The sequence below is a fragment of the Oryctolagus cuniculus genome, chromosome 2 (genome assembly GCF_964237555.1).
Source record: "Oryctolagus cuniculus chromosome 2, mOryCun1.1, whole genome shotgun sequence".
In the NCBI taxonomy this organism is placed as follows: domain Eukaryota; kingdom Metazoa; phylum Chordata; class Mammalia; order Lagomorpha; family Leporidae; genus Oryctolagus; species Oryctolagus cuniculus.
The window spans coordinates 70,558,615-70,586,052 of NC_091433.1; the positions used below are offsets into that span (position 1 = coordinate 70,558,615).

General features: G+C 37.9%; 1 pseudogene; it reads right to left on the reverse strand.

Annotated features, from left to right (window-relative positions):
* Window positions 1–6,188: 6,188 nt before the first annotated feature.
* LOC100337955 (uncharacterized) overlaps window positions 6,189–27,438 on the reverse strand; it is an 86,657-nt pseudogene continuing 65,407 nt past the window's right edge.

Consider the following 27,438-nt stretch of genomic DNA (forward strand, 5'->3'; position numbering starts at 1 on the left):
GTTGAAAGTTATACTTTAAAAAAAAAAACTCTTACTAAAATAACAGGATTTTATACAGCAGAATCACACATAGCCTTTATCAATTTACACATAAGCGATTTTCAGGTAAAAGTGTCAGGCAGATTGCAAGCAGAAATAGAGCCAGTTGGGTCTTGAAAACAAACTGAAAAGAAATGAGAAGAAAAGGAAAGGATAAAGAAGAAAAAATACCCATGTAGTCTGGAGGCCGAGTTTGTTTGTTTTAGGTTTTGTTTGTTTCTGAGAGGCACAGAGGAAAACCACGCTGTTAGTTTAATGAAGGCAAAAATGGAGGTGCTAGGCATTTATTCTTTTTCTCGACTAAGAGGAAGGGTGATGCTTGCTCCTGGCTAAATTTAGGGAAATGAGGGAACGACATTCACAGACGACAGAGTTGAGCATGAGTCACAGAAGGCGATAAACAAACCGTCTGAAGATGCAATCAGCAGAGAGCTGCAGCCTCGCAACAAAGCAGAGCCCTCTGGTTGGGGTTCTAAGGACAAGGACAACTCTCTGGCATTTGGGTGACAATGAGCAATGCTGCCAGGTCATTTAAAATGGAGACTGGATTTACAGGAATGTAAATCTTGATAACAACACAGTCTTGATAATACACCTGTTAAACTTTCCCTTATAGCTTGGAATTCATTGTGCTTGCTAGGTGTATGGGGAGGTGCACACATGTTGTAGATGGGGGAGGATGCTATATAAAGAATATCACCTGTGCAGTCTAGCAGATCGTATCAAGAATACCATATGAATATAAGGATGTTCCTAATACTGTCCATTCGGGCCATAAGTACACTGCTGTTGAACAAAACAACATTTATGATGATATAAAAAGAAACAGACTAACTTAGCCTTAAAGCCAGATACAGAGAGGTGGTGAGAGGCACACAGAAGACAGGAAGGAAGCAAAGAGATTTGTGAAAGGAAAGACACCAAAAACAAGAGAAGAAAAGGGGGCATCAGGGACCTGTTTGCTTAATCTGTGTGACTCTTAGCATAGTCAAGTATGGACAAAAAAAGCTAATCCTTTGCCTGTGGCGCCGGCACCCCAGGTTCTAGTCCCGGTTGGGGCGCCGGATTCTGTCCTAGTTGCTTCTCTTCCAGTCCAGCTCTCTGCTGTGACCCGGGAGTGCAGTGGAGGATGGCCCAAGTGCTTGGGCCCTGCACCCACATGGGAGACCAGGAAAGGCACCTGGCTCCTGGCTTCGGATCAGCACAGCACACAGGCGGTGGCGGTCATTTATGGGGTGAACCAACGGAAAAAGGATGACCTTTCTCTCTGTCTCTCTCTCTCACTGTCTAATATCTGCATATCTGCCAGTAAAAATAAATTTAAAAAATATTTTTAAAAAAGATTTATTTATTTGAAGGCAGTGTTACAGAGAGGCAGAGGCAGAGAGAAATAAAGAGAGAGAGAGAGAGAGAGAGAGAGAGAGAGCGACAGAGACAGTCAGAAGTCTTCCATCTGCTGGTTCACTCCCCAGATGGCCGCAACAGCTGGAGTTGGGCTGATCCAAAGCCAGCAGCCAGGAGCTTCTTCTGGGTCTCCACGTGGGTGCAGGAGCCCAAATACTTGAGCCATCTTCCACTGTTTTCCCAGGCCTTAGCAGAGAGCTGGATCGGAAGTGGAGCAGCCAGGACTCGAACCAGTGCCCATATGGGATGCTGGCACTGCAGAAAGCAGCTTTACCTGCTATGCCACAGTGCCGGCCCCTGATAAAATATTTTTAAGACATTATTTTTTAGTGGAAGATGAAGTTAATGATAATGATTGTGAATAAAAACATAACATGATTATGGTTATCTGTTCAAAGATTGTGTTGTGCAGAAACAAAAACAAAACAATCTCTGACATTCTTCATCAGTTTGAGGTTAAGGAAACTCAGTGTATTCTCAGTTTACACTTTTGCTGATTGAACCATTGAAAAGCAATCAGCATAAAAGCTAATTTCTAAATCCTTGACAGCTATAATGATATTTTAAATCTCACACAGAGAAATTTTCATCCCAAATTGTATTCTGCTGCTTCAGAGGAATGTACTAAATGAGTTTCAAAGATCAACGCAAATAATGACACACTGGTAACTTGACTATATAAGGTTTGGAGTATTGTATTTCTAAAAGGGAACAAAAAAAGTGCTGGCAGCAAAGTGAAGCTGACTACGTTTTGAGCTATTGCATTGCAGCAGGACCCTCTAGGAGGCAAGAGAAAGGGAAGATAAAAGGAGACATTGTGGCTGGGAAACAAAGGAGGCAGAGCTTCTCCCCAGCTGCCCACAGGCACTTCTGTCCTCTACCCCACTTCCTCCAGCCTTCTAAATCTTTTCTCCCAGATAGGTGTCTAATTGAAAGGATAGGGAAGAATTTGGGCTGTGACCAGTACAGGTAGGGAGAGCTTGCTTACTTTGTTCCCAAATGCCTTGCCTTAATTGTATAAGAAAAGGTGATTGTGGCTGGGGTAGTTAGGCTAAGTTTTCACCTGCAGTGCCGGCATCTCAAATGGACACTGGTTCGAGTCCCATCACCTCCACTTCTGATCCAGCTCTATGTTTATGGCCTGGGAAAGCAGTGGAAGATGGCCTAAGTGCTTGGGTGACTGCACCCATGTGGGGGACCTGGAGGAAGCTCCTGGCTCCTGGCTTCAAATTGGCCATTTGGGGAGTGAACAAGCAGATGGAAGACTTTTCTCTCTGTCTCTCCCTCTCTGTCTTGTAACTCCGTTTCTCAAATAAATACATAAAATCTTTAAAAAAAAGTGAATGGAGATACACAAAAGCCATGGAGGACAGTCACCTGTCTCTTCCTTCTTCCTCTGCGGTCCCTCTTATTCTACGGACCTCAGAATGTTGGATGACCTCTTCTTATAATTGGCATTTTAATACACATACTGGGAAGATTGGAGGAGAAATCCCCAAGGAGCACCGTGGAGTGGATTTTGGTGAGGAGTGAAAAGCAAAGATGGACAGTTTCCTTGTCTTGCCTTAGTAGAGGTCAATTTCTGCAGACTCCAAGTTCTTCAGCAACTTGGGTTCCTAGGAAGAGAGTAATCACCATATTGGACAGTCTAAGTAAGATTTTTGTCAACACCTCATTGAGAGTGTGATTAAAGGTTAACATCAGAACATTGTGACCTTTATATCTAAGGTGACTATAAAACTCCCAGATTTGGATGAACATGTTCATACCTTTTTGAATCTGAACTGCTTGTTTTCTTTGTTTTAAAATTTTATTGCAATTTATTTATTTCAGAGACAGAAAGGGCTCCCATCTGTTGGTTCACTCCTCAGATGCCCACATGGCCAGGGCTAGGCTGGTCTAGGATGGACTGAAGCCAGAAGCTGGGGACCTAATCTAAGGCTCCCACATGGGTGACGTGGACCCATTCACTTGGACCATCACCTCCTGCCTCCCAGAATCTGCATTAGCAGGAAGCTGGAACCAGGAGTAGAGTTGGGACTCAAACTCAAGTACTGCAGTATGGGATAGGGACATCTCAACCTCTAGACCATATACCCACTCCTTTCTTTTCTTTATTTCACTACTCCAAAATATTCCTGAGAACAACAGGAAGGTCTTAACAACTTCGACTTTGTGTAATATGAGAAACAGAGTTGAAATCTGTGAAAAAGCTATATACACCACACACACACACACACACACACACACAGAAAGAGAGAGAGACAGAGAGAGAGAGAGACATTTACATTCATTCTTTTATTTGGTGGCCAATCCCTAATTTTTGTCTCATAATCGATGGTATAACATCTCAAAACACTCTTATACCCATGTTTGCCTGCCGAGATAACTCCCAGACTACGTCTTGCATTTGTTATTCATATAGTCAGTTCTAGCTGCAATTGCCATTTACTGATTCCCATCTGTTAGAGGTTTTTCTTGTACCCGATGGCAGTTGAAGCAGATTGTGAATGTAACGGAAAATGTTTTCTTGGCACGGAAAAGGAGTATTTGTTTTAATTGACAAGGTGTAACATTTATGAGATAAAAATGAATTTTAGCCATCTCATTTATTTTAGTTCAGTCTATTCAAGGCAATTATTGGCATTTAGATGTATATACAGCAACTTCAGGAAATTACAAAAAGATGGAAGAGCTACCCTTGGGAAGGCAATTCAGGCATACTGATTTTAAAACTTTGAGGGAAATATCAGATTGGGAGGATGGGGAGGGTGAATTAGGGTAGTGGCTGTGGAAATTCTTAGTATATTAAATACTACCATAATTATTTATTTTTTACAAAATATCATAGTGTTATTATTTTTAAAAAGCAATTTCCTTTGTTCACCAATGATAAATAAATCATTTTCTTATAAATTAATCTGAAATCAATGCTTTCAAATAAGAAAAAAATCGATCTACCATTTCTTCCTAAGAATGATCATATATTAGATGAGTATCTTTCATTAGCTAATAATTTTTTAATTCTTATGTCTTTACACTCTCATAAGTAGTAAAATATATTAAATAGTCAAGTGCTAAACAATTGAGATTAAGGCATTCTCTCTATTAAACTTATCAAAAATAATGAGTGAACTGAGAGTATCAGATACTTACTGGATTAGAGTAGCTTCAAGGTATGGATTTAAGGAATATGCTAAAAGCAAATAGAGTGAAAAATTAGGTAGTGTAATTATTATACTTCCCAAAGGAAGTAAATGTGTTAGTGACATTTTTCATGAGATCATTTTATCAGAGAGGAAAAGGAAATAAAAGAAAAATATTCTTATCCCAATTGTAACCCAGTGAGTCTCATTAAATCATTATACCATGCTAAGAAGAGGAAGAATTGTGTACAGACCTCATCCGATTTTTCAATTGAGAAAATAGGTGTAATTTGAAACAACTCAAGGCTAAAGGTACTATGGTATAGGAAAAGCATTTTTAATCAATGCCAGAAGTTATAAGCCTCAAGGGACACATTAAGAGTCCCTGCAGAGCTGTGTTATAAGAAAGCGTCCACTATATATTCTATCTTCTCACAGCCATATTAACTGTTTGAGAAATAATACGCCCAGAGCAGCTTACCTATTTTTTAAAAAATTGGTTTAGGAGTCAGGGTGAAAAAGAAGAGCCAGGGGAAACAGAGGTCTTGGAAAGCTTTGGAAAGAAGTGTTCCTTTGTTATAACTGCCTTTCCTGACCAGGCAGTGAATCGGGCTGGAGCTTTTATCTTCCTGATTTTCAAGTTAAACTTCTTATACTAAAACAACTTTTATAAAGTATATTCAAATTCAGGATTTTTTCCTGCCAGTTTGGCTAATGCTGTTTGGACTCTCACAATCCCCAAAACCATTGACTGGGGTCAAGTGTCTGTAAGGGCGACTCTGCACATTTCAAAATGGGATTCATGGGGTTCTGGCATTTAGAGAACAGTCTTTAAGATCTATTTTCCACTGACCTTTCAAATCCTGTTGATTGCTTGTACAGTAAACATTAAAAGCCAAGCCTGGCAAAATAAGGAAATTGAAGGGAACAGATGAAGTTTTCAGTCAACAGAGCACAGCCAGGAAGACAGGAGCAGGCACCATGTCAAATCTGTGCCAGGTGGAGAATCAGGTAGTTTGTTAGGAGACTTCAGTGAAGAGCAAGGGGGTGTGCTCAGCTTGACCCCAAGGATTTCAGGAGACAGCAGTCATCTCCAGGAGTCTTTTCTGAAATTACTGTGATGCCTGGTGCTTTAAAAGTTTAAGCGCAGGATAAACTACCAATTGATTGGAAAACTCTGGAGAAGATTCAAATGTCAGATGCTGTTAGACCAGTTAACATTTATTTCTGATCCCACGGGTCTACATTTCCTATTCTGAAATTTCTATATGCTATAAAACTTAGAATCACTAAAATTCTATTTTTTAAAAAAATCTGACATGATGTTGAATTTTCATTTCGAAAGAGAAATAAGGCATATGTGAATCCTTTTGAACTATCTCACAACACAATTCCTTAAATTTGTTCCATAACACTGATGATGTTCCTTTCTACAATTGATCTTTAATATGCCTTGTTATTAAAAGGAAGATCAAATCTCCTGCTACATTATTTAGGACATTCAGTATGTTTTTTCAAATACTTGGACAAAATTAAACATGGCCATACAAAGTAGGCAGTTAGCTAGTGACAGTAAACTACTGAAAAGAAAGGGAACTTTTACCCAGGAGAAGAGGTCTTCTTTTTCTTAATAGCTTTATCGTGAAACTGAATTGGGGCCACCACCTTTCTTCTGTTGAGTAGGAATGTGTTTTTTGTTTTTGTAAGCAGTAGCGCTTTCATAGTTGTTATCTGATCCTTGAACTGAGCAAAAGTCTCTGAGACAGAATCCTTTAGCCTACAAAAAATCAGTAATGTATAGGCCCCAAAAAGTGAATAGGGACTTCTCATTCGTATGAACGATGGAGCAAATAAATCAGATAAGGGAAGTTGGATCATAATCTTGAAAGGGAACAAGGTAAAAATTGGGGAAAATGGATGTAATTTATATCTAGTTCCGTTAATACCTTATATTAGATATACAGGTTGAGCACACATTTGCTGAATCTATGATTGCAGTCAACCTAGCGCTCTGTTAATCTGATTATATATATATTTACACACACAAACTGCTACATGGTAGAATAAATCAGCTTGAAAGGTACTGAGGTTCACATAGACACTATCATCCAACATCCAAACCGTAGTTTTCAGTTTTGTCCTCTTACCTTGCTACAGTGACTGAACTTTAAAAATGCAAATCTGCTGCCTCCGTCATTGCCTGCTAAGCACTCTCTACTGGCCTCCCAGGTCTCTGAGGATACAGATCAAATCCTTTCTAAACAGCTCCCATGCTCTGATCCTACTAACTGCATTGGCCCTGTCACTCTTCCTTATTTTCTGTTGCAGCTGTAATGAAATTCTACTGGATGACCAAACTGACTTGCGCAGAGATTTCCCACATGGTAACTCTCTCCTTTAATCTTCCCTTTATGGAACTTACAGCCACTTAGCTCTCAAGTTGTATCTTAATCATCACTTTTTGTCAGAGGCTTCCTCTCACAGAGCAGACACATCAGGCCCTCTTGCGCATGCTCTCAAAGTAGTTTTTTTTTTTTTTTTTTTTTTCCTGTAACATGAATTGTATTTATAGGAGCTGGTGCTGTGGCACAGTGGGTTAACACCCTGGCCTGAAGCGCCGGTATCCCACATGGGCACTGGTTCGAGACCCGGCTGCTCCCTTCTGATCCAGCTCTCTGCTGTGGCCTGGAAAAGCAGTGGAAAATGCCCAAGTCCTTGGGCCCCTACACCTGCGTGGGAGACCCAAAGGAGGCTCCTGGCTCCTGGTTTCGGATCAGCACAGTTCTGGCCGTTGCGGCCAAGTGAGGAGTGGACCATTGGATGGAAGACCTCTCTGTCTCTACCTCTCTCTCTCTCTCTGCCTCTCCTCTCTCTGTGTAACTCTGACTTGCAAATAAATAAGTAAATCTTAAAAAAATTTATTTAATGCATGGGACTTCTACCTTTTAGCCTCTTAAGGTGAATGAAGACAGATATTCAATAAATGTTTGCTGGATAAGTAGATGCATGGTATGGAATTTCTGTACCATTTATAATCATTGATCTAATTGCAGTCTTGGAATCAGCTGGAGATTCTTACACAATTGAATTTCTTTTTCTATTCCTTGCATTTCAAATAAATAGATGCACACAAATAAACAAAACACGCACACACACAGATCTTGCTTGCTATTTTCCAGAAATAAAATTCCAAATCTGCAGGTCCCTCATCTCCTCTCTTGTCCCATGTTCTCCATTTGACCTTGTGATCTCATTTATCCTCACTTCAGAGCACCTGGGGGGATTTCCAAGCCGCACACAGAGGAGCTCCCAGCTCCCTCCCTAATGCCAAAGGATCAGGCGTCACTGTATTAAGTAGGTTGCTTACTCCTGCATGAAGGAGAGCAGACAACAAGCTCATCAGGATTCAGGAAGGGGAAGCACCCAGACACTGAGATGCAGGAGTGTTCATGAAAAGTTACACCTTTCCAGGTGTCGGTCCCGGAGCCTGCTCCGCACCCTCGGTTAGTAATCAGTGGAGAAAGGAAGGAGACTGTTGCTGTGAAAACTCAAACAGCAAAATCAGGACCTGAGCTTCCTCTGTGCCCTTTTTGGGCCCCCACCCAGGCACAAGTGGATACAAAAGAAGAGGAAATAATGGAAGCCCCATGGCATTGGTGCCTATCACTGCCTATCTTCAATACATGAAAAACACAGTGAAGATTCTTGAGAGCAAGACTTAAAGCCTTAGTATGTCCAGCAGGGGTCTTAGCTGGGCATACCACACCAATGTTTGTCCTGCTACTTTGCAGAAGGCACTAGGATAGTCATTTGTGCAAATAAAGAGAAACACAGATATGAAAATCTCTGCCTGCATTGTCCAATTAAGTGATACAGAGACCAACATAAGGCAGTGAGTACAAGAAAAAAAAAAAACACCCAATAAGGTACAGGAGGAGCATCACGCCATGGAAAATTAAAGGAAGGATGTTAATTGTGACGAAGGGGAATGGAAGAAACCTCAGTGAGAATGTGCTATCCGAGGTAGCAAAGTGATGGGGAACAAAAGGTAAGGAGAAAGCAAGGGAAAGCATGAGCATGTGAAAATATCTTCACTGTTCAAGGAAATACGTTCAGGGCATAAAAGTATCCCCTTGTGGCTGGTCTACAGACTGTTTGGAGAAAAGGATTGGGCAAAAAACTTAAAATGGTAAATTTAGGATGTCATATAAGGTCACAAGACCTTGAAAATAAGGCCAGAACTTTTACTGTTACACTACAGGCCATATGAAGATATCATGCCCTTGTTTTTCTTATGAATAAAAGGCATTCATTTCTTTTCTTCAGATTATACAGTTCATCCACTCCAAAACCACTTTGGGGCCAGGCATTTTTCTTTTCTTTTCTTTTCTTTTCTTTTCTTTTCTTTTCTTTTCTTTTCTTTTCTTTTCTTTTCTTTTCTTTTCTTTTCTTTTTTTCTTTTCACAGGCAGAGTTAGATAGTGACAGAGAGAGATAGAGAAAAAGGTCTTCCTTTTTTGTTGGTTCAACCCGCAAATGGCTGCCACGGCCCGTGCACTGTGGCCAGTGTGCTGTGGCCCACGTGCTACACCGATCCGAAGCCAGGAGCCAGGTGCTTCTTCCCAGTCTCCCATGCAGGTGCAGGGCCCAAGCACTTGGGCCATCCTCCACTGCCCTCCCAGGCCACAGCAGAGAGCTGGACTGGAAGAGGAGCAACCATGACAGAATCTGGCGCCCCAACCAGGACTAGAACCCAGGGTGCCAGCGCCGCAGGCGAAGGATTAGCCAAGTGAGCTGCGGTGCTGGCCAAAAGGCCAGGTGTTTTTCTATGAATGACGGATATGGTCTCTTCTCCCAAGGAGCTTACATTGTATGGGAGGAGAAAAATGCTAATTTTTAAAAATAAGCACAAAAATATTAGTGATTACAGGAGAAGGATGGGGCAAGTTCATAGAAAAATTTAGTTATAGTTGTTAAAGAAGGCTCTGGAGAAAGGTGATTATTAATGATTGTTTTCCTAACTAAAGGTATCCATAAGGAGATGTCCACAAAAGTAAATTCTTCCAGCTATTATTATCTTCTTTTCTTCTTTCTCTGCCCCATGGAGTAAGAAGGACATAAATTATTTAGAAAACAGGGAAAATAGGATCTTATTTTAATAATTTTCTGTTTTAATTCTTTGTCCCAGCCTTTCTAACGCCCAGACAACTTTTTCTCTTCTGTTTCCTCCATGCAATAAGCTACTCAGGCATTCTTTGCTCTTCAGAGTTTGTATCTGAGAATGAGGTAAGGTCTTAAATGTGGGTGAATTTAATTTGGGCTAAAAAAGGTTGGATGCCTAATTTTCATTCTAAGATAAGCTGACTTTAAAAAAAACCTAGAATGCAGAAACTTTTATTGCTATGTCTTCGATTTCCAATCTAGGAAGTTCTGTTTACTATAAACACCCAGAACTTTCATATTTTGAGAAGCTAAAAATCTACAGTTCTATGCAAAAGTCTTAATGTTAAACTTCTGGTGATTACTTTTAAAATGCAAATATGTTATTCTTTTGAAAAGAACAACAAGACAAACAAATTAATACAACCACATAATTTATAGCAAGGAAAAGCCCACATTAAGGAGTGTGAAGAGTTGCTCACAGAGATGAACCGAAGAATGGAGCTCTATTAAGCCATTACTTCAAAAGGCCAAGCAGAGGCTGGTGAGGACAATGCCAATATGAATACCGAGGAAGAAGTCAGTATGACATAAGCCAGAGCCAATGAAGGGGAGTCCAAGGGTGAAGTGGTGAAGCTGACCTTGAGTTTGATGACTGAGAGAATGGTAGCAACATGAATTGCACATTGTATCCAAGGAAAGAACAGAATCAAAAGGGAAGATGATCACTGAACAGATGATCATTTGTTCCAGCAGTATGTTTAATCCCAGGCTCTGGGATTGATTGAGAGCCCTAGATCTTGGGTACTGTTGCTCACTTTAGGCACAAAGGAGCACAGTGGCATTGGACCTGTTAACAGTGATACATTTATTGCATATCCCAAAGAACTAGTCATGAATTATTAATAACTCAGGAATTTGAAGTCTCTCTGCCTGATAAGCAAGATATAAAACTGATTTTAGAGTGACTTAACACTGTTTTACAAAAATAAGACTAAAAAAAATTTTTTTTGACAGGCAGAGTGGACAGTGAGGGAGAGAGACAGAGAGAAAGGTCATCCTTTTTCCGTTGGTTCACCCCCTAATGGCCGCTGCGGCCAGTGCACCACGCTGATCCGAAGCCAGGAGCCAGGTACTTCTCCTGGTCTCCCAAGTGGGTGCAGGGCCCAAGCACTTGGGCCATCCTCCACTGCCTTCCCAGGCCACAGCAGAGAGCTGGACTAGAAGAGGAGCAACCAGGACAGAATCCGGTGCTCCGACCGGGACTAGAACCCGGGGTGCCAGCACCGCAGGCGGAGGATTAGCCTAGTGAGCCACGGTGCTGGCCCAAGATTTTTTTTTTTTTTTATTGAAGAACATTTTAAATGAGGTTTTATATTAAAGTGATAGGAATATAGAAGAAAAAATACAGAAGGAGAAAGCTGCTAATCCTTCTCCTAATGAAATGATTATTTGATTTTATTAGAGAAGATTAAGTTTTGCTTTTATATATAATTGCTGGGTAATATGATCATGAATCAAATATGGTGGGCTTGAAATAAAAAATGATCAATATTCCCAATGCTATAAAATATGTGTCAAATGATTAGAGATAATGAAATATTTTATGTAGTTTTTAAAAAGAAGATAATTAATATAGACATAACTACTGTCAAATTAGCCAAATTTGCAGTCTTGGTTTCCAATTTTCAGTTCTTTCCAGAAAGTGCAATTATTCTTAGCAGTGAGTAACATACGTCTCACAGGATACAGGCAAGTCTTCACTTCAGTTTACAAGCTTCAGTGTTAATTAAATTAATGCCAACCATGCTAATGTAAGTGACAGGTCTGGCACATACACATATAGATGGAAGCTTGCCTGATTTTTTAAAAATGTATTTTAGAGATTTGTCCAAATGATACATAATCCATAACTACCTATTCTATCCTAGAAAATGCTATCTATTAAATACTGCAAACAAATTTGCTTATATAACAAATTGCCTTCACACAGGAGTAAGTCAATTATTGCTGAGAAAATTGCACTAGAGATGGAGCCCAACGTACAGAGGCTTGCTTAGTCCCATTAGTTTTTCTCACCTTCCATGTACAAAATTATGGAGATTTCAAGGGTTCTTTTGAAGTGCATTCCTCTGAACTCATTTCTAATCTGTGGCTCCCTCTTCTCTTGGATATTCACATCAGGATAATTTGACAATTCTCTTTCATTTCAGTTATCTTTGAAGGTAACCAGCCTTGATTTTATTTTTTAAACAATTGCATACCTTATTATGCTGTTATGTTAAATATGACATTAAAAGTTCCAAAAGTAGATTTGGAAATGTATACATCACATATTTTATTAACACAGAATAGGATTTAAGCAAAGATAACTTGTATTTGTTTCTAGGTATGCCATTTACTACACGTATGATTAATTATATTAATGTACCTTTTTAAGATTTTTTTTTAGTATTTATTTGAGAGGCAGAGTTGTAGACAGTGAGAGGGAGAGACAGAGAGAAAGGTCTTCCATTCACTGGTTCATTCCCCAAATGGTCACAACAGCTGGAGTTGGGCCGATATGAAGCCTGGAGCCAGGTGCTTCTTCCAGGTGTCCCACATGAGTGCAGAGGCCCAGAACTTGGGCCATCCTCTACTCCTTTCCCAGGCTAAACCAGAGAGTTGGATCAGAAGAGGAGCAGCCAGGACTAGATCCAGTGCTCATATGGGATGCTGGCACAATTTTGGACATACAAAACAGCTGTGCCAGCTCGGGGCTGCACTCGGCAATCAACCAAGCAGAAAAACCTGACTCTGGTGGGGAGTAATAACAGGAGAGTAAGACCTAGTGAATGTGTGGAGCTTATGAACTGGGACTGTAGAAAAAAAAAACTAAGGGTGTGTGGGAGATGACACGGTGTGCCTGAGATGTAAGTAGTCTTGGTGGGAGACACCACAAGCTCAGCAGCCCTGGCTACCTGGTGAGAGACATTGCAGGGGAATCTGAGCTTACACTGAGGACTGCACAGATCCTTTGTGTGGTCCTTGGGACAGAGCAGATGAATATTATACCCACAGGAGCTAGCACTCAGGCACTGAACCCGATCAAGGAGAAGAGCTCAGCTGAGCAGAATTACTTCCCTTCTGATTTAAAAGAGAGAGAGAGAGAGAGAGAGAGAGAGAGAGATTGATTCACCACGCCAAACCTGGGTGTGTCACCTTAGGCACACCCTTGACCCTGAAGAACTGAACAGAGCTCTCTGGCCACACCCACCACAAGCCTCTAGAGATTCACTGAAAGCAGACAGTCCACTTATCTAGAGCCATAGTATAACAAGAAAAGCTGCCACAGTGAAAAAAAAGAGAAGAAACCAAAGAATATCTCCACAGTGCTGAACAACAAATGCAAAAACTGAGGAAACAAGAACAAGAAAGACAACACGATGCTCCCAAAAGGACATGACACTTCAATATAAGATTATGAAGATGATGAGAAAGAAGAAATGCAAGAAATGGAACTCAATTTATGATAAGAATATTTAGAAGTAATCAAAAACAAATGCATGGACTACTGAAATCCATGCAGGACATGAAAGAAAATCTCTCTTGTGAAAATGAAAGCTTACGGAAGAATCAAAATGAAATCAAGAATTTAATAGAACATGAAATTGAGATATTGAAATCAAAATGAAATGAAGAATTCAATAGAACAAATAAAAAATGCAGTTAAGAGCCTTAAAAAAAAGAATCAGTGATGCAGAAGAGAGAATAAAAAAAGCATTTGAGGGCATTAAAAACAGAATCAGTGAGGCAGAAGAGAGAATATCAGACTTAGAAGACAGAGCACAGGAAAGTATACGGTCAAACCAAAGAAAAGAAGAGGAAATTAGAAATCTAAAAAATATTGTAGAGAATCTAAAGGATACTATTAAAATTCCAATATTCCGGTTCAGGGAGTTCCTGAAGGCATGGAGAGAGAGAAAGGATTGGAAGGCCTTTTTAGTGAGATACTAGCAGAAAATTTCCCCGGGTTTGGAGAAGGGCAGAGACATTCAATTACAGGAAGAGAACCATGACCAGAAGAGATTCTCACCATGACACATTGTAATCAAACTCACCACAGTGAAACATAAAGAAAAGAGTCTAAAATGTGCAAGAGAGAAGCGCAAGATTATTTTCAGAGGATCTCCAATTAGGCTCACAACAGACTTCTCATCAGAAACCCTACAGGCTAGGAGGGAATGGCGAGATACAGCCCAAGTACTAAGAGAAAAAACTGCCAGCCCAGAATATTGTATCCTGCAAAGCTCTCATTTGCGAATGAAGGTGAAATAAAGACCTTTCATAGCAATCAGAAATTGAAAGAATTTGTCGCCACTCGTCCAGCCCTGCAAAAGATGCTTAAAGATGTGTTACACACAGAAGCACAGAAACACAGCTATCAATACGAAAGAAGGTAAAGTAAAAAAATCTCTCAGTAAAAGATCACGGGAAGTTCAAAGCATATATTAGAAAATATCTTTGGGGTATGGAAAGCCAAGACACTCTGGCAAAAAAACAAACAAACAAACAAACAAACAAAAAAACAAAAAAAAACACAAACCTAAATGAAAGATCTCTGTGAGTGAGATCCCAGTGGAAAGAACAGGTCTTCAAAGAAGGAGATACCTTTCTCTGAAGGGAGGAGAGAACCTCCACTTTGACTATGACCTTGTCTAAACAAGATAAGAGTCGGAGAACTCAAGGGGCTTCCATAGCCTTGGAAACTCATGACTGGTGCATAGAGAGATTATTGATGCCATAGACAGGAGTGTCAATTGGTAAAGTCAACAACAGGAGTCACTGTGCACTTACTCCTCACGTAGGATCTCTGTCCTTAATGTGCTGTACATTGAGGCTTAATGCTATAATGAGTATTCAAACAGTATATTTCACTTTGTGTTTCTATGGGGGTGCAAACTGTTGAAATCTTTACTTAATGTATACTAAACTGATCTTCTGTTAAAAAAAAGAAGAAATTAGCAATTCCCAACTTGACTCTCACTGGGATTAAACATGACAATAGGTCTGATCTGATTTCATCATCATTTAAAAAATCATCTATTATTTTTCACTTTATGTTTCTGTGTGGGAGCAAACTGTTGAAATCTTTACTTAATGTATGCTAAACTGATCTTCTGTATATAAAGAGAATCGAAAATGAATCTTGATGTGAATGGAAGGGGAGAGGGAATGGGAAAGGGGAGGGTTGCGGGTGGGAGGGACGTTATGGGGGGGAAGCCATTTAATCCATAAGCCGCACTGTGGAAATTTATATTCATTAAATAAAAGTTAAAAAAAAAGAATCAAAAAGGGAGAGAATAGTCCAACATGGGAAGTGAAATACACAGCAGACCCATAGAATGGCAAATGTCCTAACAGCACTCTGGCCTCAGAATCAGCCTTTAAAGCATGCGGATCCGGCTGAAATGCCCATGAGAGTATTTCAGGCATGGAAAGCCAAGACACTCTGGGGGAAAAAAAAAACCTAAATGAAAGATCTCCGCGAGTGAGATCCCAGTGGAAAGAATGGGTCATCAAAGAAGGAGGTACCTTTCTCTGAAGGGAGGAGAGAACTTCCACTTTGACCATGGCCTTGTCTAAAAATGATCAGAGTCAGTGAACTCAGGGGGCTTCCATAGCCTTGGCAGCTCATGACAAGAGACTAGGGTAATTACTGATGCAATAAACAAGAGTGTCAATTTGTTAAGTCAACAACAGGAGTCACTGTGCACTTACTCCTCATGTAGGATCTTTGTCCTTAGTGTGCTGTACATTGAGATTTAATGCTATAACTAGTACTCAAACAGTATTTTTCACTTTATGTTTTTGTGTGGGAGCAAACTGTTGAAATCTTTACTTAATGTATGCTAAACTGATCTTCTGTACATAAAGAGAATTGAAAATGAATCTTGATATGAATGGAAGGGGAGAGGGAGTGGATAAGGGGAGGGTTGCGGGTTGGAGGGACATTATGGGGGGGGAAGCCATTGTAATCAATATTCTGTACTTTGGAAATTTATATTCATTAAATAAAAGTTAAAAAAATAAGAAAAAAAATATCTTTGGAAAAATGACAGGGCAAAGTCACTGCATATCAATAGTCACATTGAATGTAAATGGCCTCAACTCTCCAGTTAAAAGACACAGACTGGCTGAATGGATTAAGGAACATAACCCATCTATTTGCTGCTTACAAGAAACACATCTTTCCAACAAAGATGCATACAGACTGAAAGTGAAAGGTTGCGAATAGATATTCCATGCCAACAGAAATCAAAAAGGGCTGGTGTAGCCATCTTAATATCAAACAAAATAAATTTTAACAGAAAAACTTTTAAGAGAAACAAGGAGGGGCACAATATAATGATTAAGGGATCAATTCAACAGGAAGATAGAACTATTATACACCTTTATGCACCTAATTACAGGGCACCGGGATATTTAAAAGATATGTTAAGGAACTTAATGAGAAAAATAAACTCCAATACAATAGTATTGGGGGACCTAAGTATTCCACTTTCAGCAATGGACAGATCAACCAGACAGAAGATCAACAAGGAAACAGCATATTTAATTGACACTATAGACCAATGGATCTAACAGATATCTACAAAACTTTACATCCTACACTTGCAGAATACACATTCTTCTCTGCAGTACATGGAACTTTCTCTAGGATTGACCACATACTAGGCCATAAAGCAATTCTCAGCAAATTTAAAAGAATTGAAATCATACCATGCATCTTCTCAGATCACAATGGAAAGAAGCTGGAAATTAGCAACTCAGGAATCCCCAGAGAGTATGCAAACATATGGAGACTGAACAACATGCTCCTGAATGAACACTGGGTCATAGAAGAAATCAAAATAGAAATCAAAAAATTTCTGGAAGCAAATGAAGATAACAACACAACATATCAAAACCTATGGGATACGGCAAAAGCAGTGTCAAGAGGAAAGTTTATAGCAATAGGTGCCTACATCAAGAAATTGGAAAGGCACCAAATAGATGAGCTTTCAATGCATCTTAAGGATCTAGAGAAACTAGGGCAAACCAGACCCAAAACTAGTAGCGGAAGAGAAATAATTAAAATTAGAGAAGAAATCAACAGAATTACATCCAAAAGTTACAAAAGATCAGCCAAATGAAGAGCTGGTTTTTTGAAAAAATAAATACAATACAACACCATCAAAGTATTAGAGAACACTGGGGAAACCCTGCAAGATATTGGCACAGGCAAAGGTTCTTGGAAAGTACCCAAGAGGCACAGGCAATCAAAACCAAAATTAACAATTAGGATTACATCAAATTGAGAAGTTTCTGTACTGCAAAAGAAACAGGAAAGTGAAAAGGCATCCGACAGAATGGGAAAAATATTTGCAAACTATGCAACAGATAAAGGGTTAATAACCAGAATCTACAAAGAGATCAAGAAACTCCACAACAACAAAACAAACAACCTACTTAAGAAATAGGCCAAGGACGTCAACAGGCATTTTTGAAAAGAGGAAATCCAAACGGCCAAAAGACAGAAGAAAAAAATGTTCAGGATCACTAGCCATCAGGGAAATGCAATGAGATTCAACATACTTACATTATAATAGCATTCAACAAATTAGGAAAGTAAGAAAATGTCAACATAATAAAGGCCACGTATGAGAAGGCCTCACCTCAATGGTGTGACTCAGTGATGAAAGACTAAGCTTTCTGCCTGAGGTCACAAGGAGCAAGATAAAAATGCCCCGTTTCACTTGTCAGTTCTAATACTGGAAGTTCAATCAGAGCAATTAGGTAAGAAAAAAGAAATTGAAAATAAAAAAATTATCTTTATGCACAAATCAAATGACCTCATATCAGAAACTAAATATGTTAAACTCTAAATATTTCTTCAAAATATCTGTCAGACCTAATAAATGAATTCAGTAAAATTGAAGGATACAAAGTCAATGTGCAAAAATCAATTGCTTTTCTATATGTTAACAATGAATAATCCAAAGAGATATTAAGAAAACAGTTCAATTTATAATAAAAACAAAGGAAAATACTGAAAAATAAACTGAATGAAGGAAACAAATGACTTGTATACTGAGAACTCAAAAAATAAATTGAGGAGTTTAAACCAATTACTAATTAATTTTGATGAACTGCAAATTTTGTTTTGAGTATTATCTTTTTAAAGAGAGACCTAAATTTGAGAGATGTATTGTGATTGTTAAAGATGAATTTACAACATAAAATTCATACAACTTTTTAAGTGTGTTCTAACCATTTGATGAATACTCATAAAGCATATCTTGACTTTCAGTATTTTAAGTGATATTTGGTGATTTCAAATGAGGACACCAGATAAAGGAATCCCTATTGCATGAAAATTTACAAATTCAAGATGAAATGGAGTGTGCTAAATTACAATAATTAGATAGTTGCTGAAATACCCAGTAGTCAGGGAGGCAGCTGAGGGGAAGAAGAGCTGAAATTTCTGCACTAAAGTTGTATATAGCAAAGTATGAATAGAAAAGAAAGCTAAATATGCAGTTCCTTGAGTTTTAAACAGAAAAAATATATTCACAATGTATTTTGAAAGCAAAGAAACCCATTTGATAAAAGTATGTTGCATTTATCTGGGAAAGAACTAAAGTTAAATGATATTTTCATATCTAGATTTCTCTAGAGTCAAGAGACATCTCAACTAATAAAATCAGTTATGATAAAAAGCAGGCCAAGGGACCACTGAGAAATTATAATCAAAAATTGATTAAAAGGGCAGGGCTCATTTGACAGTCACTTCAAAGACTGAATATTTTCTCTAATGATATTTCAGTCAGGAATAAGAACAGATATGGAAATCATGTTGGTCACATATATTTAGCTCAATTGGCCATATTCTATATGCATCAAGGAATTTATTCATACAAAGAAACTTTACACTTCGTTCAAGAGAAAGTATTAACACTTACTTTATTAAAAGAGACTATGATATTTAGTTCTTTTTTCATATTCAAGAAGATTATGAGTTAATAGAGATGAACCTGTTAACAAATACCAATAATACAAGGTATAATACAGTATGTTCTCTAACAACAACAAAACAGTTCATAGCACATGTGAATATTTCCCCCAAACATGATCTACCTGTCTTGAATCATGTAAACCATTTATAAAATTACAAATAGCTTATTTAATGCATGCCAACCATTATCAAAACTTTCTCTTTGATAATAAAATTTGGGTGTTCATATTAGAGTATACATGCACACACAAACACACACATATATCAGAATTTTCCTATCAACTTGTTTGTTTGGAAAGGTGGTCTGTGAAACTGAAAAGGAAAAAGGCATCTCATAGACATCATTATGAAAAATTCTTGGTTAATGAAGATTTGGAGAACATTCAGCCCAACTACTGCTGGAGCTGCAGTTGACCAATGAGACAGAGACTATTGTTATTTCCATGTCAGATGGCTTGCTTCTCTCTCTGGTGAGAACCATTACCCTCTCTGAACTACTAGTAAAAACCACTTGGAAAATATTTTTAACTTTATAGGTAAATATGGTAGAGGAGAGCCAGATTGCATTGAGATGAAGTCAAACTTTTTAATGGCTTATTTATTTATTTACTTCTCTTAAATTTTATTTTTAATTAATTTTTAACAGATTCAATACAGTTTGTAGATACAGTTCTAAGAACATAATTATATTCCCTTCATCCATTCCGCCCCCCCTCTTTTCTTTCCTTCTTTTTCTTTCTTTCAAGACATAGTGTGCTGGCCTGCGGCACAATGAACTGGGTTTTCCTGAAACAGAGAGTGGGAATGCAGGGACAAGGACGCAAAGAATGGAGCCAAGACAAGTCCTGATCAAGGCTCGTTTATTGAATAAATCCAGTAGTATTTAAACATGACCAGTTGTTTACAAGAAGGAGCACAAAAGATTTACATATCAAAAAGGCTCTTAAGGTTACAAAAGTTCCCAATAAGCTTCTTAATTATTGATTACAAGGGTACAATAAAACACTTAGGTGATAAATGCAGGTTACAGGTGTGACTGATTATCTGTATCATCTCTTGTGAAAGGTTTAGGTTCTTCCTGCCTCTTCCCGGAATCTCCCTAGCCCAATTGTCTGTGCCCGGGGAAGTCTCCATTCAACATAGTATTTAATTCTGATACCTGGAAATAGACAAGTCTTTGAAATAATAGATTCACTTTTTTTACTCAGATATCTACTTCTAAGAAAAATTACATTTACTATACCTTTTACTCTTGCTTGTATTTTGCATAATGCTGTCAATAGTTGTGGTACAGAGAAGTAATTTGTGACTGTGACTCTATCAAGTTTCTTTTAAAAAGGATGCAACGTGGATTATTTCAAGAAGAATGTTATCTAATGTCTCATACCCATAAATATTTCTTAGATATAATTAAAACAGGGGCCTGTGCTGTGATGCAGTAAGTTAATTCTCTGCCAGCAGCGCCAGCATCTCATATGGGTGCTGGTGCGAGTCCTGGCTGCTCCTCTTCTGATTCAGCTCTCTGGTATGGCCTGCGAAAGCAGTGGGCACTTGGGCTCCTGCACCTGTGTGGGAGACCCAGAAAAAGCTCCTGGTTCCTGGCTGTTGCAGCCATTTGGGGACTGAACCACTGGAAAGAAGACCTTTCTTTCTGTCTCTCCCTCTCTCTGTCTATAATTTTACTTCTCAAATAAATAAATAAAAATCTTTAAAGAAAGATATAATTAACTGCAATGTTAATAGTAGTGTGAACTTGAGGTATTGATTAACTAGCATGATTAAACTAGAATTATATGGTAATATAATTTAGGTTACAAAGTTTACTTGAAATTTAAGTTGAATTAATTAAATAGCTAGGCTTAGTTAGAAATGTGACTAATGTATTTTTTCCAATGTATTCTTAAACTTGGCATTATAAATATACAACATATGAAAGTGCAAGTATCTAAGCTTTATCTATTATGAAAAGTTTAAAACAGAGTAAATAATGTAACTATAAAAATTGTTCATCCGACAAATAAAGGGAAAATTCTTTAAGAAGAAATTAAAAACTAAATTTGATTGATATAATATCAGAATATATATGAGCATTTTTGAGTTCCTTATTTTCACAAGAATTAAGATAGAATTTTAGAGGTTTGTAGACCAATGTTCCTCCTCCACGAATGTGGCCAGGTGATTAAGACATGAGCTTGTGTTCAGATAGACTCTGTCATACTATCTGATAGCTGTGTAATATCAGCCTACATGCTCGAACACTCGGTTTATTCATTTTGAGGAACACTAGTAATTTTGAAGACTGATGAGGATAATAATAAGTATATGTTAATTAAATAGGAATAAGACTTGAAATGTCAGCAATTTTTCTGATCCTGTTATAAATTCCGTTTTTGCCAATTTTAGTATTCCATAAATGCAGAGACTTAAATTTCCCCTGGGGGGAACAATATAATATATTCTGTCATATGACAGAGGCTACTACAGTGAGAAAGGTGGAATTATCCTTACTTGTATCTTGTGCAGTAAACACTGGGAGTTTTGTTCAGCATAGCTCCTTCTTGATTCGTCTCACATCTGGGCACAATAAAGTTGTTTTACAAAAAAGAGAATTGAGATAGAAGGAATATGATCTAGTGTGCCACAGCATACTGGGGTGAGAGTTCACAGTAATCTATTCTATATTTTATGAGCAAATAGAGTAGAAAAGCTCAAAGTCTCCAAACATGAAGTAAAGACAAGAAGGAACCATTCATTATACTTTTTCAATAAGTACACATTTTAATTATTTATTGAACTATGACATTGTGTGAAGGAAATGCTAACTAGCCTAATTTGATCACTATACATTTAATATGTATATTGAAAAATCTTTGTACCCCATAAATTGTACAATTAAATTAATAACAAATGAAGAAAAATAAGAAGAGCAGCAGTGAGCAGTAGTAGAAGATACAAACGACAAACCAAACAATATAAACCCTCATTACTAAGATTTCTATAATAATCATGAAAAAGTGTTACTGATCAGAGGTTTCTAAGACTACCTATCTGAGAACGGAAGAAAGCAACATTTCCTGAGTCCTACCAAACTAATTGGTTTAACATGTTTTCCCTTTCAAGATAACAAAAGTAATTTAAATAATAAAAATTTTACAGAAATGTTTACATAATACTATTTTCTTGAATAGTTTATACTGAGATTTTATGATTCTGTAGACATTCATCATGAAGTAAGTTTCTATGTCTGATGTATCTTATGTTTGCTTTTTGTTGCTGTTGTTATTTATTTGAATACTATCATAATGAGAAAAAAAGGAAACAGTCTGGTAAATGGTTTCCAAAATTCGAAAGATCATAAAAAAATGAATTTCATCTGTTGATTTGTTGCAGCATTTTTCTTCAAGACAAAATAATGTTCTCATTTAAATATTATCAAATTTATCATTTTTATTATCTACATAATTTAGCCAAATTCAGGTACATTCATTTTTTCAGAACAGATAACTGACCTAAACATTAATATGTTCTTTTTTTCTCAAAAAACAACTGAGCTGAGAACTCTCAACTGAGAGTTGACCTCAGAGTAAAATTATAAAAATGAAATATAGTCACTTTTAGTGATGTCATCTTAAAATTTAAGAATGTGAAATATTTCCAAATTTTTTTCTTCTAAGGTTATTGAATACTTGTAAGACATATTTTTTGTTCAGAATACAAAAGGCTTATAAGTAAAAAGTAATGATCCCCTTTACCCTTAACCTAGTTCTCAGAGGAAGTAGTTTCTTTCTTTCTTTCTTTCTTTCTTTCTTTCTTTCTTTCTTCCTTCCTTCCTTGCTTGCTTGCTTGCTTGCTTGCTTTTTTTTTGACAGGCAGAGTTAGACAATGAGAGAGAGAGACAGATAGAAACGTCTTCCTTCCATTGGTTCACCCCCTACGTGATGACTACGGCCGGCGCGCTGAGCTGATCCAAAGCCAGGAGCCAGGTGCTTCCTCCTGGTCTCCCATGCGGGTGCAGGGCCCAAGCACTTGGGCCATCCTCCACTGCCTTCCCAGGCCACAGCAGAGAGCTGGACAGAACCAGCACCCCAACCGGGACTAGAACCCAGGGTGCCGGCGCCTCAGGTGGAGGATTAGCCTAGTAAGCCGCGGCACTGGCAGAGGAAGTAGTTTCTTACAGATTTTGTTATCTTTTACTCATAGAAAGTATTATGTGTAATAATAGTAAATGTATTGTAAATGAATTATTCAATGCACACTTTGTGAAAGTTACATTTTAAAATAAATACTGTGTCTTACATCATGGATATCTAGATATATCACTACTAATATCCTTCCCTCATTTTTCTGGTGGTGTGTCTATTATTTGTATGAGATGTAAATTTTAGAATAAATCTCTGCAATGATATCTCCAGATTCCGTTAGGAGTGAAATCTTTAAATAAAAGATACAACCAAATAGTTCTCCAAAGGCAGTTCCAATCTATACCTGTACTTGACAATAATAAGTAACACTAGAGTGCCCATTTTATTACAACTTCCTGCACACTGTCTTTTTTTTTTTTTTTTTTTTGACAGGCAGAGTGGACAGTGAGAGAGAGAGACAGAGAGAAAGGTCTTCCTTTGCCGTTGGTTCACCCTCCAATGGCCGCCGCGGCCAGCGCGATGCGACCGGCGCACCGCGCTGATCCGATGGCAGGAGCCAGGAGCCAGGTGCTTTTCCTGGTCTCCCATGGGGTGCAGGGCCCAAGCACCTGGGCCATCCTCCACTGCACTCCCGGGCCACAGCAGAGAGCTGGCCTGGAAGAGGGGCAACCGGGACAGAATCCGGCGCCCCGACCGGGACTAGAACCCGGTGTGCCGGCGCCGCTAGGCGGAGGATTAGCCTAGTGAGCCGCGGCGCCGGCCTGCACACTGTCTTATAGCCAGATTCTGGTCCTTTACCAAATGGCTCACATACATTAGCAGGCACAACCGTTTAATCAACATATCTCAATCTGTGAATGAGAATTTCCATCGTCCCATGTAATAGTTCCATATCTCTTGTCTCATTTCTTCCTTTGTCCAGCTTTCTATTGACTGTTTTTTTTTCCTCATTGACACTGTATATGTTGTATGTATGCTCCAATTTGTCTCACTTAAAAATATTTTCTTTTCACTATGTAGGTATTTTGGTGGGAAGTGGAAATAGGTCACTTCACTTTGGATCTGCTTTTCCAGGACGCTTCTCTCTACAGATTTTTGCCTCCTTCTTTGTTTGAGCAGATCACTCAGAGGGGATGCAAACATATCTCACAAAGGATCTCTTTATTTTACAGCCTCTAACAATTTTTTATTTTTATTTCTCAGCTCAGTTGTTTCAGGCCAGTGCAAAGCTGAAGGCAGTTTTTCTTCTTCTTCCCACTTTTTACTTCTAGATAATCTTCCCTCTCTGTGCTTGATTTTGAGGTTAGAGATCTGTGCATGCGGAATCTCCCCTTAAATTCTAATCCATTCTCTCTCTTTCTGAAGTTCCTTCTGAGTTCTTAAAAGGAATGCTCTCCGCTTCTTCCACGGCATTGTCCTATCCCTTAGAACTCATTCTTCCATGTAGGACATTCTTCAAGACACCTGGATTCTCTGAACTCTGATCCAGTTGCTCAGGGTCTGGAAGTTAATGTTGGCTCTTTGTTCTTCTCCACCTTGGTGCAGATGTCCCTGTATGTGGAAAATATTCTCTGTTTCATAAATTATTTTCCAATCATTTTCTTTTCTGTTTATATTCTCACCTTGAGGATATCAGAAAGATGATATAAATAATGTTTTATTTTCCATGTTAATATAAAGATATTTAGGTTATTAAGATTTGTATGGATTCTGAGAAGAATAATGACCACATCATTTATGATAGCTTATGCTCATAAATAGGTATTTTATTTGGATCCTAATATTGCCAGTAGCAATGTTCTTGCTTAACCATTGTACTCTTGTTTTTTTTCTGAGCGTAGGCAGGATGTAAGTAACCAAGCATGTAACCAGAGCAGCAGGTATACATAGTCTGTGTTGGTTAGTTGGTTATGTTCGCTTCATTATTGTTATGACATAGCTTCTGCTTGTTAAGTTGTTAAATGCTGAGCTTCTCAAGAATCAAAGAAGGAAACAGGTGCTGGGTCGAAATACTGACCGAAGTAGTGCTTGCTTTTCTGTTTTTCCATATAAAGTCATCATTTAGAATTCCTTCCCTTTCAACGGTGGAGAAAGCCTCAGATAGGTAAAACATGAATAAAGTTTAAATAGGCCCACATTCCAGACGGCACTGTGTTCTTCTTCCTAGTCCTGTTACTTTTGGCTATGCACACTTGCATCAATCCATGCATCAGGGAATAAGGGCTGCAATTTTCATTATGATCGATAATTCCTCAAAAGTACATTAGAGAGTTGCTAGCTTTCAAGAGTCGTGAACTGAGTAGAATGACAGAAGGTAGCATGTCAGAAGACCATAAGCATTCCCCAGGCAGTGTTTGCAGTATCAGTTCTGCATAATGTTTCCAGTTGGTATGCAATCATGCATGCACTTAAACGTAGAAAGAACTTAAAAAGTTAGAATATTTCAGGTGTAATCAGAATTATACCTGCAATTTCAATATACTTATTTCTTTGACAATGATATCTTAAGGGCCAAAAAATACACAATGTTCCAACTTTTCAATTACACAAAAATAAACTGTACGAATGTAAGTGGAGACGCCATGGCTGATCTGCATTCATATTCACTGGATTGTGTGAACACTGTACAATTGTATATGGAGAAACAGAAAAGCAAGCACTACTTTGGTAGGTATTTTGACCCAGCTAAACTTCAGATGTTGGAGTCCAAATTCCTATTACATATACATTACCTATTTTGATTGGAAAAAAAGTAGCATGCCAGTCATTGAAAAAGAAAATCTATTTTCATTAAATACAGATTCTTAACATTGTTAATTCCTACAGCATCAGAAGACATCAGCAGACCGAGGTTGTATGGTTAATCTGAGACTGGAGGCTGAGGGCAGAGGGAGACTTATGATCCTTTGAAGATTATCCTGGTAATCTTTCCAAAATAAAGGTCAAAAACATCTCCTAAGGCTACAGAATTCTGACAGCATAAGATATTGGAGAAGGAAAAGCTTTGATAGGATATCTGAAGGTAATCAGAAAAAAGGTAACTAAGCAAGTAAACATCCTGTTCTGTACAATGCTCATTGCTTTCACAGCTCTGAATCAATACCTGTGTAGCAGCTCTCTTAGCCATAGCAAGTGTGCTTTGCATGTGTTGTGCTCAGCAGCCTGGGAAGGAATAGAAGTGGAAAAGTACAGCTATCAAGTGTCAGACACTATAGAATGTATGTACAGTCAGGGCCCTTAGTCTCTGCAACATCTCTTACCATGTTTTTATTATGGTCACCCTTCTGTGACAGGACCAATTGGGATCTTGCAAAATAAAGATAATGTTTTACTAAATAATAAGGCCAGTATACTCGGTTCTAAATAAATAATATAACTCTCCATTTTTAAGTATGCTATACTGGCTCTAAGATTGGAATTTTCAGGGGAGACAAGTGAATGGTTGACAATACTGAAGGTTATGCTGTATATCTGGATGAAATAACTAGACAACAGACTACGGGTCCTGAAACAGGTGCATCCAAACTAGTGCATCCAAAACTGGCTTAAACATTTAGGATAAGATGGAAGGAAGTAAGAGGTTGGAGGACTCAGTGAATTCATGGAGAAAAAAATGGGAATATGGAAGTTAGAAGGAGGGTAGTCGTTAAGAGGCAAAACATAGGTAGGTGATGAGAAGATCCAAATTATGACTCTGGATTTGTGTTGCTGAACATGACCAGATACAAATATATGCTAAATAAGTGGGGCAGTGAAGTGCTTATTTTTATGGTGCTCATTAGGGACAGAGTCTGAAAAATAATACAAATCTTTTAAATGATAAAGCTTGGTGCATCACGGCATAAAAATGCTTAGTATCTCATAATCTATTATGTTTGTCAAAATGGAATTTTACATGTATCTTGGTAGTCTGATAATTATTTTATGGAATAAATAACTAAAGTAATAGTCTTATCACTAATTTTTCAAGTGTTGATTTTTTTCCCAGTTTGTAAAATAACATTATTAATTTCTATTTGTTAAATATTATAAGAAATGTAATGGATGATGTAATATAAGAGGATTGCAGTTCTAGAACAAAGGATATATTTTACTCAAAGCTAATTCATTACAGTTTTTAAATGAGAGATTATGTGAATGAGATAATTTTATATGAATAATTATTTTTCATTTTCAGCAAATTCATTTAACTTATGTCTATTATTTAAAGCATCATCAATCAAGTTGAATATATCATAAAAGTATGAATTAAAGCTTCTATTCTATACATCTTTAGACACCTCATTTGCCTTAGAACTTAATGTTATACTTAAAGCTTAAGGTTTTTTTGTGCTCAAGGCAACTATGTCAATTTTTAAAAATTATGGAACTAGGAAACATTTTTATATTAAAATATCTTTTCCTTTAACTTTTCACAGTAATGTAGAAGAATGATGATTTTCTTCCATCTTTTTCTGCTCTGACAAACTTGTTATAAATAAGCATCATTATTAGAGGAATTAATTCTCCCT